This window comes from Pelophylax lessonae (assembly GCF_965119305.1).
Source record: "Pelophylax lessonae genome assembly, chromosome: 3".
In the NCBI taxonomy this organism is placed as follows: Eukaryota; Metazoa; Chordata; class Amphibia; order Anura; family Ranidae; genus Pelophylax; species Pelophylax lessonae.
The window spans coordinates 640,654,658-640,671,124 of NC_138770.1; the positions used below are offsets into that span (position 1 = coordinate 640,654,658).

Here is a 16,467-nt window from a genome sequence, read left to right on the forward strand (position 1 = left end):
TCGTGCGACGCTGTACCTAAACGAATTTGGCGTCCTTTTTTTCCCACAGAGCTTTCTTTTGGTGGTATTTGATCACCTGTGCGATTTTTTGATCACGCGCTATAAACAAAAAAAGAGCGTCAATTTTGCAAAAATAGCAATATTTTTCACATTTTTTTATATGAAATTCCCCCAAAAAAAAAATTTAAAAATCAAAATTTTTTTACTTTTTCGGCCAATTTGTTTTATGCTACCTATGTTTGGTAAAAAAAAAAAAATCGCAAAAAGCGTATTTTGATTGGTTTGCGCAAAAGTTATCGCGTTTACTAACAAAGGGAAAGATTTCTGTCATTTTTGTTGGTTTTTTTTTTAACGTGTAATGGCGGCGATCTGCGATTTTTTTTGCGGTACTGCGACATTGGGGCGGACAGATCGGACCCTTGACTGACATTTTTGACACTTTTGGCGTTACCAGTGACATTTCTACAGTAATCAGTGCTATATATATGCACTGTTACTGTAAAAATACACTGGTAGTGAAGGGGTTAACTTTATTTGGGAGGGAGGGGCTGTGTGTATCCCTAGGGGCGTGCTTTCTACTGTGATTGGCTGGGGCTTGAGCTGTATGGACACTGATCAACGGATCTACATACTAGATCCGAGTGATCAGTATCCTAACAGCAAGGAGAATGACAGGTGGCTTGTTTACACAAGCTGCCTGACATTCTCCCTCTCCCCTGCCAATCGCCGAGTGACCGGCGGACATCGGGTCCGCCGGTCACACGCGCGGGGGGGTCCGTGACCACGCGGGAGCACGCCTCCGGGGGCGCGCGCTCGCTCCCTAGACCCTCACAAGCTAGTGACGTAGCCCTACGTCACTTTGCCTGTGAGGGGCTGACTGCCGACGTAGATCGGCGTTAGGCAGTCGGCAAGTGGTTAAGGTTATACAGTAAACCCCCGCTCTATCTTGGTTCAGTTTTTGCGGTCCCGGTATATTGCGTTTTTTTTTGTAATGTTGTTTTACTATATAAATCATTAAAAATGAAATATTTTTGTGTTTTTCCATTGCTCTTGCTCTGTCTCTCAGTATCTTTTATGTGTTTAAATGAGTTTCTATTGTTTTAAAAGTGTGTTTAAAGACCTTAAAATGCTTTTACACGTACAGTGACAGAAAAAAAACATGCCTACAATGCATTTTAATAGGGTTTTTCTATTTCGCGGATTTTCACTTTTTGCGGCTGGGTCTGGAACGTAACCCCCCCAATGGAGGGGGGTTTACTGAATAAAAAGAATACAAAAACAGTAACAAGATAAAATAATCAACGCATAAAGAGAGATCCAAAGTAGAGAGAAAAAAAAAAAAAAAAGTTTTTCTCTAGTCTCCTCCCCTCCTGCTTTTCCCTTATTTTAAACAAAATTACAAATCCAATATAGATCTCTTGACATGTCCAACTAGAAACAGCAGATGGAACTATGATACACTAATGCTGGCCATACACTAAACGAAAAATCGTTCAAACTCATTTTCGAAAAACGGACGTGAGAGCAAATGATCGTGCCATCATGTAATGACCGATAAATCGTACAATGGACATAAATTAATCTGTTTTTGTTCGCTCTTTCACATATACCTAGTGCAAACATGAGTAAAAGAAATGAAAGGCTGGGATCGGCGCTACCTGGTATATATATAGTAACCCAGGCCTCGACAAACCCCGGGCGCCAGGTCGCATTTGCGACTAGAATTAGCGACCTGGTGCCTGGGGTGCCCTGCAGGAGGTGTCCTGTCCCTTTTGCGCCCCCACCTTCTTTCCCGAGTGCACGGACTTCCACGCCGTCCATAAATTGAGGCCCCGGCTTTTTGGCCTTCTTCTGTGAGATGAGAGGCTAGGGGAACTGGCGCCCTCTTGTGGTGGCCGGGAGTAATGCATGTTCTCAATGCCTTCCCTCTCATCTGCTCTTTGGAAGGAGATAGGAAGTTTTTGCAGGCTTCATCTCTCTGTCCAGTTACCTTTGCTTAAAAGGTAAGTGGACAGGGAGTGTGGTTATTATTATCAATTTATTTTTTAAATTTAAAAAAAAATAAATAATTTTTTCTTTTTTTTAATTATTAAAAAAAAATAAAACCTTTTTTCTTTTTTTTTTCCAATTCTTATTATTAAAAAAAAATTTAATATATATATATATATATATATATATATATATATATATATATATATATATATATATATATATATATATATATATATATATATATATATATATATATACACAGTGGGTACGGAAAGTATTCAGACCCCCTTAAATTTTTCACTCTTTGTTATATTGCAGCCATTTGCTAAAATCATTTAAGTTCATTCTTCTTCCTCATGAATGTACACATAGCACCCCATACTGACAGAAAAACACAGAATTGTTGACATTGTTGCAGATTTATTAAAAAAGAAAAACTGAAATATCACATGGTCCTAAGTATTCAGACCCTTTGCTGTGACACTCAGGTGCTTTCCATTTCTTCTGATCATCCTTGAGATGGTTCTACACCTTCATTTGAGTCCAGCTGTGTTTGATTATACTGATTGGACTTGATTAGGAAAGCCACACACCTGTCTATATAATGCCCCATACACACCTGCAGATTATCTGCAGACTTTTGTCTGCAGACTTACCAAAACCATATAATATGAGGTCAAACCTAAACACTTTCAATTTGTATGCAATCCGGCAGGCCCTTGCACTACATAGAAAAGGTAAGTCTGCAGACAAAAGTCTGCAGATAATCTGCAGGTGTGTATGGGGCATAAGACCTTCCAGATCACAATGCATGTCAGAGCAAATGAGAATCATGAGGACAAAGGAACTGCCTGAAGAGCTCAGAGACAGAATTGTGGCAAGGCACAGATCTGGCCAAGGTTACAAAAAGATTTCTGCTGCACTTAAGGTTCCTAAGAGCACAGTGGCCTCCATAATCCTCAAATGGAAGATGTTTGGGACGACCAGAACCCTTCCTAGAGCCGTCCGGCCAAACTGAGCTATCGGGGGAGAAGAGCCTTGGTGAGAGAGGTAAAGAAGAACCCAAAGATCACTGTGGCTGAGCTCCAAAGATGCAGTCAGGAGATGGGAGAAAGTTGTAGAAAGTCAACCATCACTGCAGCCCTCCACCAGTCGGGGCTTTATGGCAGAGTGGCCCGACGGAAGCCTCTCCTCAGTGTAAGACACATGAAAGCCCGCATGGAGTTTGCTAAAAAACACCTGAAGGACTCCAAGATGGTGAGAAATAAGATTCTCTGGTCTGATGAGACCAAAATAGAACTTTGTGGCCTTAATTCTAAGCGGTATGTGTGGAGAAAACCAGGCACTGCTCATCACCTGTCCAATACAGTCCCAACAGTGAAGCATGGTGGTGGCAGCATCATGCTGTGGGGGTGTTTTTCAGCTGCAGGGACAGGACGACTGGTTGCAATCGAGGGAAAGATGAATGCGGCCAAGTACAGGGATATCCTGGACAAAAACCTTCTCCAGAGTGCTCTGGACCTCAGACTGGGCCGAAGGTTTACCTTCCAACAAGACAATGACCCTAAGCACACAGCTAAAATAACGAAGGAATGGCTTCACAACAACTCCGTGACTGTTCTTGAATGGCCCAGCCAGAGCCCTGACTTAAACCCAATTGAGCATCTCTGGAGAGACCTAAAAATGGCTGTCCACCAACGTTTACCATCCAACCTGACAGAACTGGAGAGGATCTGCAAGGAGGAATGGCAGAGGATCCCCAAATCCAGGTGTGAAAGACTTGTTGCATCTTTCCCAAAAAGACTCCTGGCTGTATTAGATCAAAAGGGGGCTTCTACTAAATACTGAGCAAAGGGTCTGAATACTTAGGACCATGTGATATTTCAGTTTTTTTTTTTAATAAATCTGCAACAATGTCAACAATTCTGTGTTTTTCTGTCAGTATGGGGTGCTATGTGTACATTCATGAGGAAGAAGAATGAACCTAAATGATTTTAGCAAATGGCTGCAATATAACAAAGAGTGAAACATTTAAGGGGGTCTGAATACTTTCCGTACCCACTGTATATCTTTTTTTTTTTCTCATCGCCGTGCCACAGCTGAAGGCCCCTTTCACACGGTCTGTCTGATCAGGTCCGCCTGTCAGTTTTTCAGACAGACCTGATCGGACCCTTCATTCTCCTCTATGAAACGGTAATCTGCCGCCATCTGATCCTGTCCTCCAAAAACAGATGGATGGTGGTTCTATTTTATATCCATCCCGTGGATCAGATGGCATCGGATGGAAAGAGACAGACAGTCTGTTTCCATCCAATTGCGCTATAGAGGAGAGTGGGGTTCTAGTCGTATTTATGTGTAAATTTAGTATCCGTTTTATTAAATAAAGCTTGGTTGTTTAAAAAAAAAAAAAAAACTGGCTCCTAACTTTTTTAGCTGGCTCCTAGATTTCAGGCAAATTTGTCAAGCCCTGTAGTAACCAAGATCCTACAAAGTATTCTTATTATAAAACAAACCATATAATAATGCACAAGTGTAATCAATGAATAATAAAATAGTGCAAAATGGAGTGAAGGTGCAATGTGCAAAATAGCAGAGACAAAATCTGGGCTGAAAGGTATGAGCCCTGAGAAATGCTTAAAGTGCTAACAAAAGGTTTTTAAAAACGGATACAACAAAGTGCAAATAAATAATTTATTGTGAAGTGAACGCAGTATATATCCAAAATGTGAATCAGGATCTTGATAACCTGAGTGATAGGTATAAAATAAACAGTGAAGATGAAGATAAAAATAAATTATAGTGAGGGGAAAAAGGGAGATGGTGACGCTTTGCAACTGCCTCCAGTTCTATTGTAATGCACCACAACAGCACCTTAAACGCACTATAAACGTGCCTATGGCCTTTACATGGTGGTTGCAAAGCATTAAAAGTGATCATTTCCCATTTTAGCCATGTAGAAAAAAAAGAAAAAACAGCCGTTTGAGAAGTGTAGCCTGACACAACATGAAACGCCGGTGAAGCACAACCTAAATGCTCAGTAACGCTATATGTGCGTTCATATGCTTTTAGGCTGCTTTAAAATTTAAACGCAAGTGTGAAAGAGCCCTAGGGCTCAGTTCACAAATATGCTGTGCGGGAATTCTGTGCGTTTCCCACACCGCATTGAAATTGCACAGCGTTCATGCAAACCGCAGGGGGTGTCAATGTTAAAGCGGAGTTCCACCCCCCCCCCCTCCAAAAATTAAGTCAGCATCTACACATACTGTAGCTGCTGACTTTTAATATTAGGACACTTACCTGTCCTGGAATCCAGTGATGTCGGCCCCGCAGCCGATGTTTCCATCGGCTGTCGGGTGCTGCCGTCGCCATTGCCTGTAATGCCCCGTACACACGCACAGATTGTTGGCCGTAAATTGTTGGCCAACGTCCGATCGGCCGATTGTAGGCTTGTTAGTATGATGCTTCCGACAACCAACTGCGAATTTTCGGCCGAATAAAATCTGGTGTGCATGCTATAAAATTTTTGTTGGCCAACAACAGAACGGCCGATTGTTCGTCAGTCAGTACAGATTTCGGCAGACAAAAATCAGATGAGCAAGACTGGGCATGCTCAGAGAAGAAAAAACCCACTGAAAGTAAACCAGAACATGACATCACTTCTGCAGTTGGTTTTTGTTGGCCAACAAAAGTCCAGTGCAAGTCTAGAGCACATTTCAACCAACAAACAACACTGGACAAAAGTTGGCCGATCAGTTGGCCAACAATCTGTGCATGTGTACGGGGCTTTAGGGAACCTGGCAGTGATGCCTTGCAGCTTCACGGGCGGGACCTGCCCCCCCGCGCGCATGCGCGGAGCTCGCTGCGCATTCCTATTGGCTCGGCGGCGGGGGATGGAGGAGGGGACCAAACATCCAAGGGACGGTGCTGCAGTGCCGTATCCCACAAGTAGGGAAGGGTACCTGTCAAAAACTCCCTTACCCCTGAAAGATGCCAAATGAGGCATCGGAAGGGGGGAGGAAGCAAATGAGCGGAAGTTTCACTTTTGGGTGAAACTCCGCTTTAAGTTGATGACAACCCAAAATTGTTTGCAAAAGGCAATGTGAATGACAGAATCGGATCGCATGGTTGTTAACACCCAAGCGATCCGATTTCAGTGCAGGAAAAAAAAAGGGCCCTGCACCTTTTATGTGCAGATTTGGTGCGATTTGAGCCATATATATATGAATGGCTCAAATTGCACCGCAAACATTTTGCATGTGATTTGCACAGGAATGTGCGAATTACATGAGATGTGCACTGCAGATATGTGCACCCAGGCTAGGTGAAAATAATAGGAGGCTATATAGTCAAATAAAAATAGGGCTGTAGATATAAAATGTCAACCAGTAAATAGATTTGTTTTGTAAGGAAAGAAGGTTGTGTGTAATAAAATCTATAAAAGTCCTATGTTGGGGTTTGAAAGAAAAGAATAAATAAAGTGAAAAAAAGAAAGAGAAGAGGGGAAAGGTTAAAGGAGGTGTAAAGTCAGAAAGGTTTATTTTTTATCTTAATCCATTCTATGCATTAAGCTAAAAAGCCTTCTGTGTGCATCGCCCCCCCCCCCCCCAACACTTACCTGATGTCCCTCTCTGTCCAGCAATGTCCATGAGTGCCTCATTCGTCCAACATTCTTCCTCTTAATTGGCTGAGACACAGCAGTGGCGTCATTGGCTCCCACTGTCAGCTGGCCAATCAGGGAACAAAAGGGGGTAGGGCCAAGTCGTGGCTCTGTGTGTAATTGGGTGTCCCATAGCAAGCTGCTTGCTGTGGAAAAAATTTTGGCAAAAGACCAGGCCTTATTTAGCGATTCGGCACTGCGTGAATTTAACTGACAATTGCGCGGTCGTGCGACGCTGTACCGAAATCGAATTGACGTCCTTTTTTTCCCACAAACAGAGCTTTCTTTTGGTGGTATTTAATCACCTGTGCGATTTTTTTTTTTTTGCGCTATGAACAAAAAATAGCAACCATTTTGAAAAAATAACAATATTTTTCACATTTTTTATATGAAATTCTCAAAACAAAATGTTAAAATCTAATTTTTTTAACATTTTGGGCCAATTTGTTTTCTGCTACATATTTTTGGTAAAAAAAAAAAAAAAAACGCAATAAGCGTATTTTGATTGGTTTGCGCAAAAGTTATTGCGTTTACTAACTACGGTAAAGAGTTATGTCATTTTTATTATTTTCTTTTTTTAACTAGTAATGGCGGTGGTCGGTAATTTTTTTGCGGGACTGCGACATTGTGGCAGACAGGTCGGACCCCTGACATTTTTGACACTTTTGGGGGTGCCAGTGACATTACTACAGTAATCAGTGCTATACATATGCACTGTTACTGGAATAATGACACTGGCAGGGAAGGGGTTAACTTTATTGGTGATCAAGGGGTTAAGTGTGTCCCTATGATTCTAACTGTGGAGGGACGTGGCTAGTGAAGTAATCACAGAGACATACGATCCTACATAGCAGGATCACATAGCTTCTGTGCCTACTTCAGTGAGAATGACAGACGGTTGTGTTTACATCAGCCGTCTGTCTTTCTCCCTCTCCTGTTTGAGATCGCGAGTGGCCGGCGGCCATCGGAGCCGCCGGTTACACACGCTGGCTCCCCAGGGAACGAGCGGGGGCGACGGTGCGCGCTCGCCCCCTACAGTCTCGTGGGCGAGCGACATAGGTCTACGTCGCTTTGCCTGTAAGCGGCAGAGTGCCGCAGTAAATCTATGTAAGGCGGGGCGGAAGTGGTTAAGTATTGTTGCTGACCATGTCCATCCCTTTATGACTACAGTGTCCCCATCTTCTGATGGCTCCTTCCAGCAGGATAATGCACCATGTCACAAAGATCAAATCATCTCACCACTGGTTTCTTCAACATGACAATGAGGTCACTGTCCTCCAATGGCCTTCACAGTCACCACATCTCATCCAATAGAGCACCTTTGGGATGTGGTTGAACGGGAGATTCGTATCATGGATGTGCAGCCGACAAATCTGCAGCAACTGCGTAATGCCATCATGTCAATAAGGACCAAAATCTCTGAGGAATGTTTCCAAAGCCTTGTTGAATCTATGCCATGAGGAATGAAGGCAGTTCTGAAGCAAAAGGGGGTCCAACCCGGTACTAGCAAGGTGTACCTAATAAAGTGGCCGGTGAGTGTGTACTGTATGTAAAGTGCTGTGTAAATTGATGGCGCTATATAAGTATCTGAAATAAAAATAATCTTGAGGAACAGCCAATGGGTTGTGTGTGGTTTTTTTTGTTCTAATTGGATATTGCAAATGAGTGCACTGCTGAATGATCTGACTTGCTTCATATTCTCCATCCACAGGAAATGTGAATGGAAAAAAGGCAACTGTGGAACTGTCCTGAGCGCTTGCTTGCACACAGACGCACTCAAATGCTAGGCCGCCTCAATACATCACTCACCGTGATTGGCTCAGTGCAGTATACTGTATGTAGTCGAAGCTACGGTACATACAGTATTACTGCTCATCCAGCGGGATGACAGATTAGGAACATTCGTTTTGGGCCAGCTTGGTAATCCTAAACATGGAGTTCTCTAAGGTTCACATTTTATACTCCATGTATAAGACGACCCCCTGGTTTTTGGGGGATGTTTTAAGGTTAAAAAGTCATCTAATACGTCAGCATATACGGTAATTTGTTGCATTTTTGTGCCCCCTTAAATTAACTTTGAATGATTTATTTACAGTGAAACAAAATCCATTGAAACACCAGCAAACAGAATACATAGTAAACGAAGATACAAGTGAACCAAAAACTCAGTGACAAATACTTAGTTTGGCTGTACTTCTCCTGTGGATCACAGGAGTGCAGTTCGTTCTGCTGTGACCCATTTCAGCAGACAGCAAGCTAAAGCCCGCTGTTGGCTGAAGTCACAGAGCCAGTCCAGTCTCGGTAAAGATCATGACCATCGACCGGCACCTGGCTCAGTTCTCTGCTAAGGGAGCTCTGAGTACTGAGTGATCAGCAGTCTTTGATCATTTGGTTCTCAGTCATGGAGACAGATGCAGCATCCACCTAGGGGAGTACAACCCCTGGCAAAAAGTCTTGAAAAAAGTTTTTCAATAGTTGAATTGTGTAGAAAAAACTAATCACAGATATGCCTATAAACTATTTTCATTTAACATGATAAACTTCTGGCTTTAGGAACATTTAAAAAAAATTAAAAAAGAAAGAAAACTGTAGTCAATTGCAACTGTTTTGGCAGATCAAGCAGCGGGAAAAAATATGAAATCACTCAATTCCGAGGGAAATATTAGGGAAAAAAAAAAAAACAGTACAGTACACCACTAGTACTTTGTTGCACTACCTTTTATAACAGCTTGAATTCTCTGAGCCATGAATTTAGCTATCGATAAACAGTATTCTTCATCAATCCGTCTCCAACTTTCTCTTATTGTAGTTGCGAGATCAGCTTTGCAGGTGGGAGCCTTTTACATACTTACATAGTAGGTGAGGTTGAATAAAGACAATAGTCCATCCAGTTCAACCTGTGTAGGTGTGTGTGGCCGTAATCATCTCTCATACCCCTGAATGTTCTGATCCTTGAGATGTATGTCTAAGAGTCTTTTGAAAGCCACCATACTTCCCGCAGAAACCACCTCTTGTGGTAGAGAATTCCACAATCTTGTAGCCCTAACAGTAAAGATCCCCCACGTTGCCTGAGGTTAAAAGGCTTCTCCTCTAATCGCATTGTATGTCCTCGAGTCCTCATGCAATCCCTTCAACTGAATAGCTTTTTTTCTATGCTGAGAGCACCATTGAGATATTTATACATTGCTATCATATCCCCTCTCAGGCGTCTCTTCTCCAGGGAGAATAAATCAAGCAATTGCAGACGCTCTTCATAATTAAGGTCCTCCAATCCCCTAATCAGTTTAGTTGCCCTTCTCTGGACTCTCTCCAGCTCCAACACATCCCTCCTGAGGACTGGCGACCAGAACTGGACAGAATACTCCAGATGTGGTCGGACCAGAGTTTTATAAAGTGGAAGGATTATAGTCTTATCTCTGGAATACATCCCTTTCTTTATGCATGCTAATATTCTGCCGGCTTTGGCAGCTGCCGCTTGACATTGCATGCTTTTGCCTAGTCTATCCTCTACCAAGACTCCCAGATCTTTCTCAATTTTCATGGACCATTTTCTTTCATTTCCACCATAGATTCTCAATTGGATTGTGGTCCGGACTTTTTGAAGGCCATGCCATTGACATTATGGGGTTTATTTACTAAAGCTAGAGAGGGCAAAATTAGTCACAATTCTGCAGAGAAACCAATCAGCTTATAGATTTTATTGCTGAAGCTTAAACAAGTGGAGGTTAGAAGCGGATTGGTTTCTCTGCAGAATTGTAACTAATGCTGCCCTCTCTAGCTTTACTAAATAATCCTCTATAGGTCTTACTTGAAGGAAAGTTTTCACGGCTTTTGCCCTTTAGCAAGATGCATTATCATTCTCAAAAATTATGTCATCATCACCAAACATCCTTTCAATTGATGGAATAAGAAGTGTCCAAAATCTCAATATAACGTGTGCATTTATTGAAGATTTAATGACTGTCATCTCCCCCGTACCTTTACCTGACATGTAACCCCATATCATCAATGGTTGTGGAAATCTGCATGCTTTCTTCAGGCAGTCATCTTCATACATTTCATTGGAATGGCACCAAACAAAGGTTCCAGCATCATCACCTTGCCCAATGCAGATTCGTGGTTCATCGCTAAATATCACTTTCATCCACTCATCCACAGCCCATAATTTCTTTAGCCCACTGTACCCTTGTTTTTTTCTGTTTAGGTGTTAATAATGGTTTTCGTTTGGCTTTTCTGTATGTAAATCCCATTTCCTTTAGGCAATGTCTTACAGTTCGATCACAGACATTAACTCCAGTTTCTAAACATTTGTTCCTCATTTGTTTTGTTGCGCATTTTCTGTTTTAAAGGCATATTGCTTTAAGTTTTCCATCTTGACGCTTTGATGTCTTCCTTGGTCTTCCAGTACATTTCCCTTTAACAACCTTCCCATTTGATTTGTACTTGGTCCAGATTTTAGACACAGCTGACTGGGAACAACCAACATCTACTGCAACATTCCATGAAGATTTACCTTCTTGAAGAAATTTTATAATCCTCTCCTTTGTTTCAACTGACATCTCTTATGTTGGAGGCGTTGGAGCCATGATTCATGTCAATCAGTTTGGTGCAACAGCTCACTAAGGTGTGCAAGAATTATTTTTTAACTACAGACTAATTAGCAGATATAATCGGATGTGGGTGTTGGTTTTAGAACTTGAAAGTACATGGTGATTCCATAATATTTTCCTCAGAATTTAGTGATTCCATATTTTTTTCCTCTGCTTGATCTGAAAAAACTGTTCCAATTGACTACAGTTTTATCTTTTTTAAGTGTTTCCTAAAGCCAGAATGTTGGAATGTTAAATGAAAATAGCTTTTACTCACAGACACTAAGGACAAATTTGGTAAGATTTGGCAGCCTTGGCTGGACACGTTTCCAGCGATGGGTCCGCTGCCTCGTTTTCTGGGTTTATAAGGGAAAGTCCTGCTCAGCCCGCTGGGAACAGCCTTAAACTTCCCAGGGTGGGGCTTCTTTTCTTTTTCACCACTTTCCTCTCCTTGGCCTTCTATTTTTACCCCTTTTTTGTTCTCTTCTATTTCTTCCACCTTTTCTCTTCTATTTTTATTTTATTTTTTCCCTTCTGGTTAATTACAGTCAGAGGCTTATGTGTAGAGGTTGCTATTGTACTCTGGCCACATTTTTGGGGTTGAACTTTTCTCTTCCTCCATCATTTCTACGTAGATACATTTTTTCTCTTCTCCCCCCCCCCCCCTTTTTTTTTTTTGTTTTGGAGAGACTTCTCGGACCTCATATGCAAGCACAAGGTACTATCCTATATTGGCTACATGATGATTTCTGGAATTTGTTTGTTCAGCATACCTTCTAGGTTCTGACCATGGAGACCTACATGATATGTTAATATTCCCTAGACAGTAAAGGTACCAAGATACTCTTATCTACCTTTCTTTAATCTAAGCTTGAAGCTACAAGTTACACTATGCATTAGGCCTATTTGTCTATAATATGTATGTAACCTTCTCCATATTGTTGTTAGCCACTAGCCTTGGCGTATGTTTGCTACGTAAGGAGTTTGTCTTTACTCAATAAAAATATTGTGAAAGAAAATAGTTTTAAGGCATGTCTATGATTATTTTTTTTTTCTAAACAATTAAATAATTGAATGAACATTTTCCAAGAGTGGTGATTCCATACTTCTTACCAGGGGTTGTAGAATTCCAAAAAAAAAAACATTCCCATACAAAAGCCTAACTAATAAACTACACAAAATAACAAAATAGGGAACACAGATAAACAAGGAAAACCAGAGATGCAGGGAGCAGATGGGAAGGGGGAACCAGGACTGGGGTCAGGAACAAGGGGAGCAGATAGGAGTCAGCAGGATACAGGCAGGAACAAGATCAGGGTCAGGATCAGAATAAATGGCACATAGTATTGGCAACAAAACACTGGAACGAGAGACACTAGTGGGGGGAGGACCTAAATACCCTTCTAGCAGCCAGCACCGGGTGAAAAATTGATTACTGGGATCTTCTGGGAGGCACCTGCTGGTGGGCACTGGAAACCACATTGCCACAAGCAGGGGGTCAACATCCTGACAATTCCTATCTGTTTTATAATGCCACACTTCCTATCTATTTTATAATGCTAGCAGCATAAGTATTAAAAATTAAAAATAGAGATTAGTTCCACTTTAAGCTTTACAATGCCCAGGCTTCTGTATTGAATTCACAAATTGCTGTAGTGCCCCCCATTCTTACCGGGAAACTATAATAGTTTCCCCAATATAAATGGTGGGCACCACAGTAATTTGTGTATTCAATAGAGAAGCCCGGGAATTGTAAGGCTTAACTCTGGGTTCTGACTATATTATAATAGAAATGACACTTGATATTAAAGCTAGAATATAATCAACAGTAATCACTATGCTTATAAAAGGGAAAAAAAAATACCAGTAAGAAAACAAAAATGCAGAATTTCAATTAAAGAACAAATCCCAAGTAATGATTTATTTGCAGTAAAAGATCTGCGTCTAGAATATGAACCGTGTTGCCGCTTACGTGGAATCTCATCAAACTCTGTAATACTGAGGTCATGTCTGAGGTGAGCAGTCTGAGAAAAACAACTCCTCAGTATAAGCGAATCCTGCAAACTAATGAGTCAATACTATTAACACCTGCACATTAAATGTATTTCAGCTGGCAGCCTTCCCAGAAAGAGCCTGAAATGTAATATAGCGAGCTGGAAAAAAAAAAAAAGAAAAAAGAAAATACATTCTGGAGTCTAATTAGAAAGCTTTCTTTTGTGCGAGTCTCAGGCTAAAATTTTTGCCACTGCAACCAAACCTAATGCTTTGAGCCGACTTGGCACCCACTTGAAAGGTGATGGGTCCTGACACCAGAAACACTCCAATATACCAAGAGACGTGAGGATGAGGAGAGAGCAGGAAGACTTACAAAGGGTCACGGATAAAGCAGAAAGGATCTGGGCTCCATTTCAGCATCTGCATTAGTCGGGCCATTATGACCCTCGGTTCTCACCTGTCAATGTGCTCATCTGGTCCTCCAAAAGTGGAACTAAAATATATATTTGTACCGCCTCACCATGACCTTAAAGGGTAACTCCATTTTCGTGGGGGAAAAAAATAGCACATAAAGAAAAACAATATAGCATATATAATTGCGACACAAATCATATTGTAATTGAATGTTAATAAAAATGACCTTTCCTTTCCAATCTGCAGCTGTTGTAATTTTCTGAAACTGCAATGCAATATGGCTACCTGGAGGTGTTCTGTACACAGAATGTATACTGACCACACCCCAAAAACATAATTTCCTACTTCTGTGATTGGCTCACCAATTTTTCCAGAAGTCTGCACTAAGATGCAAGTCAGGTTTCTAGCATCCCCATGTAATTTTTGGTGAGATACTGCCAACATGTCTAAAGGGATGCAGGCCCAGCAGATTTCCTCATTAGAGCCCTGCAGCCGCCACAGCTGATAATTATGAAAACCACTCCCATTAAACCCTGTCACGGACACTGGCTGCAGGGAACTTTCTGCCCACATTCACCTTGTTATTTGTTTTGTTACATTTTTGAGGGACTGTTTTCTTGTAGTTGCCCTAAAGACTATTCCTGGCCTGTTTGATTCTGAACATGTTCATCGAAAGAGCTGGTCACATTGGCCTCTTTTGTTTCTGTCCAGAGGCTAGTTAATTAGCTCAGGTTAATTATGTTTCTGTGTACAATTTTATCTGCATACGATAATGTAATCAGGCTCACCTGACCTGGTGGGGTACATATTCGGTATGAGTGTGTTCAATAAATGCCCCCAGATCTTTACAACCTATTTTCGGCTAGACTTGTACATCGTGGCTACAATATCTGATGTCTCAACAGGTGACTGGGTGGGCTAAGGGATCTTGGACCATGCTGGTACCAGGCAAGGGAAGCTTATACGGCAAAAATACTCTTCTTGAGTATGGGGGTCCGTGTCACAGACCCACTCAGCACAGAGGCACAGAGGAACAAACAGGGTTTTTTATCAGAAAAACAAAAAGGCAAGAATCTGCAACAAAGTTAATTAAAATCCTTGCAATGTACAGAGAATCACCCAGAGGGGAATGTTTTTTTCTCAACAAAAGTGGAGTTACGCTTTAATGGTTGTACTGTTCCCTGGAAGCAGAATGGGTGAAGATATGGAGCCAGTAAAGAGAGCTCTCGAATGTTGCATTGCAGAGGTTACAGGCGAGTATAGCGGACTTCAGAGCCAGTTCACACTGGTGCGAAGGAAGACATTGCATGTGATTCGCAATGCACTGCTGTGCAAATCCCTTGCGATGTCTGTGAAATGCAAACTCAGCCATACAGATTGTATGGCTAAATTTGCATCGCATTTGGACCAAATTCGTGCAGGACCTCTTTTTTGGTCCACACCAGAATTGGATCTATACGATCCGATACCTGTCCGAATTTACAGTTCGCACTTCGATATGCGAACTGATCTGGGGGTGTTATAAACTTTGTATTGACACTCCCAAGTCAGGCGCGATGCGGGAACCTGCAGGGGAGTCGCAGGGTTTCCCGCATCACAACAATGTGAACCGAGCCTTAGTTATACCTTAATCACTTGCCACTCAGGCAAATTCTGACTTTAGCTAACTTCCTCAGAGCTCCATTCACTCCATCATCCCGAACCGATTATGAACTCTTCCATTCCATTTATATTTGGGATTTCTACCTCGGCAGGAGCTTTTTGGTTTTAAATGTTACCCATGTTATCAGTGGTCATTGGACTTAGCCCTCCTTGAGTATTATCCCGATCATACATCAGCTAGTGTCTGACTTCCAGAGCGAATATCACTTCACGAAACGCGTAGAGTGCATTAAGATGCAGGGTTTCATGATGTTTTTTATGTGTATGCTTTTATTGTTAATTCATTATTGCCTCATTGGATCAGTCCAATATGTCTCATGGGTCTACCCATAAATATAATTATTGTTATCTGTGCAATAAATATATTCTTTACTAGATAGAATGTTACTTTGTCTTTACCAATATAAGTGTGGTGCCAATATAAGTGTGGTGCCTCAAGTCCCTCTGGGCAACTTGGCCACTTCGGTGGCTGTTCTGTTTTTGTTTGCCAAAAATGCTTTCCACAAATAATTGTGAACTGTCCGCACAGAACATAATTCAAATTGCTTATGTTCAAGTGTATGACTGGCTGTGTGGACGTGTGTTTGTGCAGTGGCTGCCACCAGGTTTGGACAAAGTTGTCTTTTTAATATGTTTTATTGGTGTGGTTAAGGTGATTGCACTGCAAACCATGATTGTTTCAATTTGAGGTGTTAACCCTCCTCTTATGTTAGAATTCCGTTACTATCCATGATGTTAGGGTCAGTTTTGACCCGTGTTTTAAATCAGCCATAAAATACCCTCTGAATAATTATTTATCATCAAATTTGTTTCTTACCTCTTGGTTACCTTGTTAGGCTTCTTTATCCTTGAAAAGATTGGTTTTAATATTTTTGGTGTGACCCCTTAGACCTTTCTTTTGATAGCATACCTCTCATTTTCAAATTTAAAAAATGGTAAAATAAAGTCAGCAACTCTGAAATGAATTTGTCCTATGTTTCTTCACTTTATTTAGAGAAACAGACAAGCAGGAAAAGAGATAGGCCCCTCCCTAACTACAGCTCACAGGGTTGAGAGGGGATTGGCTGTCACTGTTACTAAGCAGAGAGAGTGTTTATGATTTCAGTTTTGGAACTTATTAGTGTCCTAAAATCCTATATTATAACTGGGTCAGAATTG

At 41.4% G+C, this 16,467-nt stretch overlaps 1 protein-coding gene across 1 annotated transcript in view; it reads right to left on the minus strand.

Annotated features, from left to right (window-relative positions):
- Window positions 1-16,467, minus strand: part of SRBD1 (S1 RNA binding domain 1) — a 399,572-nt gene that overhangs the window by 308,422 nt on the left and 74,683 nt on the right. The window lies entirely within an intron of this gene.